At 33.1% G+C, this 5,512-nt stretch overlaps 1 long non-coding RNA gene across 2 annotated transcripts; it reads left to right on the top strand.

Annotated features, from left to right (window-relative positions):
- The first annotated feature begins 1,725 nt into the window (after positions 1-1,725).
- LOC141693655 (uncharacterized) lies at positions 1,726-4,852 on the top strand. 2 transcript variants are annotated; one of them, XR_012563172.1, is made up of 6 exons: positions 1,726-2,690; positions 2,768-2,827; positions 2,937-3,004; positions 3,102-3,200; positions 3,615-3,707; positions 4,728-4,852. It is a non-coding gene; the product is annotated as an uncharacterized LOC141693655 (long non-coding RNA). The 2 variants fall into 2 exon arrangements; XR_012563173.1 differs by lacking the exon at positions 2,937-3,004 and having other exon boundaries at positions 3,057-3,200.
- Positions 4,853-5,512: the final 660 nt, after the last annotated feature.

The raw sequence follows: 5,512 nt of genomic DNA, 5'->3' as shown, positions 1-5,512 counted from the left end.
TGTATCTGTCTCTACTACAGCCTCAACTTTTGCTTGTTCCTGGGTTGAGACCGTTTGCTGTATCCGAGCTTCGGCGTTCTTTTTCATGTAGACTTGAGCCTGGTATGATGCCCTTGCTTGGTTGTTTTCCCCTAGTTCATTTATTCCGATGTTGGTTGCTTGCATAGTAGGATTGTCCTAGCTTAGAGCTGAATCTGCTTCAATCACTACCATAACTTGGTTTCTTTTTGGCTCCTCTGAGCCTGACTTGGTTGATTTTGGATCCGGGTTGGATTCGATTACTTGGACCTCTTTTTCTAATCCTTCCCTTGAGCGGGGGCGATGCTTTTTATTGCTTTGTTATTTGCGAAGGACTGTGGCCTTCCTCTTATTGTCTTGATGAGTTTCTGCCATGATCAGAGCCTGGTTGTAGCATCTTTCTGCGACTTTATAATCTCTTTTGACTTCTCCGACTCCCGTCGGGGTTGGGAACTTGATTTTTATGTGGGAAACAGAGGTTATTGCTTGCATCCACTACTAGAAATATTGCATTAGACATCGGTTATTAACTGATATCTTTTATTTTTCAAACAGATGTCTTCGCATGTGTAGAGAAAGGTCAGGGTCTATGACATCAGTTTTTAGCCAATGTTAAAGGTGAAGATAAACATCAGTTTACTTGTATATAGCAATGTTAACTGAAATATAGCACATCATTTTTTTCAGCAGCCGATGTGAAATACCTTGAGAGACATCTGTTTCATCTTGCATTGTAATGTTAAAATCTTTATTAGACATCGGTTTCCATTTAGTTAAAGGATGTAATATATCTGTAAGACACATCGTTTTCCTTTGTAAAATTTGATGTGTTTTATTATTTTAGACATCGGTTTGTTGATGATAAACTATTTTTATTTTACTTAACACATCAGTTTTACCATAATTTTGTGACTTATTTTTAGCTCTATTATTATATATCATTAAATATCAAATTCACTACAAGATTAGAATCACAATCCAAGAAAATATAACATTCCAATATAAAACATCCAACATTCTAAACTACATATTTCATTCATAAGTACCCAAATATCACAACTTGCATTTAAAAGGAAACCAAATCTATCTTATTATTAATAGCTCAACAAGGGGCAAATTAACGAAAAAATAAAAACCTGAAAATTCTTGAGCCATTTTAATCCATTTTAAATCGTGAGTCATTTTATTATAAGTGAAAAGACAAGATTGCCCTATCCCACATAAATAACCCGTGTTGTTTTAGGTGGGTTTATCGGAACCCTTGTCACTTGTATTTTCCAAGCTCTGCTTTTTGTCTCGGCGGTTTAGAACTTCTGGGCTTGTTACGTGGCACCGATCGATAGAGAATCAGATCGAAAGCGACGATATTGATAAGAGATCAATCATAAGATTGTGCTTGTTATTGTTTGTTTGGGTTTGTGTGTATAGGCGTGTGTATGTACTGTGTTGTTGTGCTCGTCTTATTTATATAAAATAAACATACATATCTGTGGCTTATCAATGTTTGCCCACCATTTTATTTACCGTTTGCAAGAATTATCCCCCCAGAATTGTGATATATATAATACTTGTATGTATTAGTCCGAATTGCCTATTATTTGATAGAGTTTTGGAAATCGGGAATCGATTTTAATGTGAAATTGGATTTAATATAGAGATATATAAGTATTGTTGATTACATTTAAATGTTCAAATGTATTAGATGGCTGTGTAAGGTGATTACATGATCCTTTCTCATGCTTTATGTTCTTTTTTATGTTTTTCTGAATTCTCAGTCTTTTGGTTTCTTGGGAAGAGCAGTGGAAACTATTGTATCACCACAATGGTGTTGATTCTCTTTAATGGTCAAGTCGATGTGCAACATAAACAAGTTACTGCTGCTATATATATTGGTGTATTGAACTGTATTTTGACATTACTATTGTATCTATATTGCATAAGAACAAATAATAATGATTTCTGTAGTTACATATAAAATTAAGCGCTAGAGGATTTCTGCCAAATAAGGTGTATAATCACACGTGATTGACAATGGTAGATTATCACACGCAATTTGGTGTTATTCTGCAATACTAACGCTAAATGTTATGGGTGTAGAAAATATTAGGCTGACTGTGGGCATTTTACATGAATATTTGATTAACATGTATGAACCAAGTGTTTGATAGTATGAAGTTAGTAATTAGAAAATAATATAGTGAGTTTATACCTTCTCGATGATCTTGAGTATTTTAACTCCAGCCAACAAACGATTTAGATCAAAATATATATAATGTCTGTCATGTGCTATTTTTCAGACTTACAAGTGCAACAAATATATCACTCATATTCCCATTAAAGGTCATCACGTTGATATTTAGACTTTTAGAATCTATTACCACTAATATTGCTTTGCAAAGACATCTTGTTCTATGTTACCCCTTTCATACATACATATATCCAATAAGACTCATTTGCACACATCTCATTTTCTTATGTTTCTTTGTATAACCTTTGTCATTTATAGGGACTGTGATTATACAAAAAGTTGGGCGTGCTTTAGAAAATATTGACAAAGCTGTATTGGGTCAAGCGGCCGAGGTTGTCCTGACAAAAGTGCAACCTCAATCGTCGGATATAAAAGTACGCATGAAAAGTTAAAGCGTGTATCATAAATTAGAAACCACATCAAGGTTAATAACCCCTAATTTTGAATGGTTCATGGTTCACAGCTTCACTATAATCCTGATCATTTGTTCTAAAAATGCAGTTGCAGAACAAGATTATGAAAAGAAAAAACTTAAAGAAAGAATTGCAAAGCTCTCCGAAGGTATTTTTGTAATTCAGACATGTTTAATGTAAATTTACGCCGCTCAAGCTTATTAAAGAGTGACATAGTTTAATTTATTTATAGTTGTTTCAAATCACTTTGTGTATAGGTTGGAGTACAAACCGAAACAGAGTTGAAAGAGAGAAAGCTTATAGTAGAATATGCTCTTAAAAAAATGTATGCATATTTTCTAGATTAAAGGTTTATAATGTGAACATAGTTGCTTCAGATCGGAAGGCTAACAGAGGCATCTATCCAAACATGTATCTGGCAGCTGTTGAGAAAGTGATTGTTGTTGGTGGTGGCCGTACCTTTTAAGGTTAGCTGCAAAGTTGATGGCATTAATGGCATACCTGAGAATGATGAAGAAAAGGTAGTTTTTTTTAATTTCACCACTTGGCAATACCCGAATGTATAGATAATTTTTTCAGGATCACGCATGCTCTTTGCAATTGTGTTAACTTTATGTAAACAATTTGATATAGTATATTTAATTTTCCCCACCTTTAAAAGCGATGATCACTCTATTGAGTACTTTACGGGAAACCGTCGGCTAAGTATTTGAGAAGTAAGGCTTAGATGTGACTTGCAGATTAAGGAGGATATAGTCAAAAGACCTTTAAGCTATCCTTTCAAGTTAATTACAAAAAAATATTATTGTTAATTGAAGTATTGTCAGTGAAAAGGTAATGAAACCATTTTGTTTTACTTTTGTTTTTCATTTTGATTAGGTATAGTTGTTTTGTGATGTAGTATTTTTCATTTTAACGAAATTTGTGCAATCTAGGTACTTGCCTCGAACCGCCAGAACTATGGATATAATGTGGCCACCGGAAACTATGAAGATTTGATGGATGCTGGGATTATTGACCCAACCAAGGTAAGCAATGTGTTAAAATACTACAAGCATGTCCAATATGAACACAGGCCAGTAAAGCTTTTGTAGATGGTATACTATTTTCTGAATATTTAGCAGTTAGGACAAAAAAATCAGGACCATAAAAAATAAATTAATTTAAATAATTATAAGGTAAATATAATAAATTTTGTACAAAATATAAAGAAGGAAAATCAAACACATAATAAACTGATATCCACCTAATGACCTGCATATCAAATAATACGTTTAAACATCTTTGATTCCAAGACTTTCTGAAGATTGTATAGACCACGTTCGTATAATCTCAAGATAAAATTAGTATTCGATATTTTTCTGATTGTTAAGTGTAATAAATATATCACTCATATTCCCATGAAATGCTATGACATTAAAATTTACACTTTTTAAAATTTGCTCTACAAATACTACTTTGCGAAGACATTTTGTTATATGTTATTGTTACCCTTTTCATACATGCATATACCGATACCCAATAAAACCATTTTGTGTCCTCTCTTGCATAATATTATTTGTCTCTTTTAAAAATTTTAACAGGTTCCCTGAATCACCAAGTGTTATAGATTGATTCCATCATGTAAGTATATGTCAATTATAAAGATTCTTTATGATCATTCTTGAAAATAATAGGAAATTTTCTTGAGTTTATGACTGTTTAAATTTGGTATATTTTGATATATTAGAGCATATTGAAATTTTATTAATTGATGCTAGAAATCCTTCAGGAAAATAATTATATTCCTCATCGTCACTTTGCGTAGAGATTGTTACTGTTAGGAATATATGTGCATTAGTATGATGATATGTTTAACAAAACACTTAAGTAGAAATCTAGTGTTTGTAGCCTCAACGGATAAGACCATTTTGGCTATCCGTTGATGGTGTAGCTTTACTTAGAAATAAGTCTAGTGTTGTAGCACATTTCAGTCTCTGAATTTGAGATATAAATTCTTAAATGTTGAGGGAAATTATAAGTCATGTTGACTACTAGAGGATATGCAGATAGGAAGGCCAATTGTAAGTATTTCATGCCTTGTAATTTTGTATAAATGAAATGGTGTCAACGGATAACTTAAAGACCTTCAACGGATGAGAAACAAAGCTTCAACGGATGTCTCTAAAGCTTCAACGGATAACATCCTTCAACGGATGAGTGCATCAACGGATAGAGCTTCAACTGCTAACACATCAACGGATAAAGCCATCAACGGATGAAGGCTTCAACGGATGTTCTGTTAAATAGCAGTTGACAAGTGGTAGTTGTACCTACAAACAGAGGCACATGGGTTGACAGAGACAACTGAGATGTGGTAGCCTATTTCAGGAACATCAGAAAAAGCAGCCGTTCTACTCTAGTATAAAGAGGCAATAGTCAACAATGCACTGGAGTAAAATGGAGAAGAAACAAGTGGAGAACTTATTTTATTATTGTACTTTTTATCTTTGTCTTCACTTGTAAACTTGGTGATATATAAACCAAGTAGCAGCTAGTAATTAGAAGAGAATTTTTCCAGAGCTGTTTAGAAAAATCTTGAGAGAAAAATTATCTAGTTTGTACTAGGATGCAGCTGTGATCAACTTCTTGAATCACAGATTTTCTGAAATACCATCTCTGGTGGAACAACAATCCACCAGAAAAGTTTTTAAGGTCTGTTGTGTTCTTTACATTAGTGTTTGAATATATATCTGTCAGTATTAGCTTAAAGCAATTCATACACTTGTTTATCTTAAACACATAGCCTTTGAAACTGCTCAAAACTTGAAAAAGTTTTGAGATTTACATTCAA

Source organism: Apium graveolens, chromosome 10 (assembly GCF_009905375.1).
Source record: "Apium graveolens cultivar Ventura chromosome 10, ASM990537v1, whole genome shotgun sequence".
In the NCBI taxonomy this organism is placed as follows: domain Eukaryota; kingdom Viridiplantae; phylum Streptophyta; class Magnoliopsida; order Apiales; family Apiaceae; genus Apium; species Apium graveolens.
Note: the sequence above shows the minus strand (reverse complement) of the source record. Positions and strands in the feature narration are given on the sequence as shown.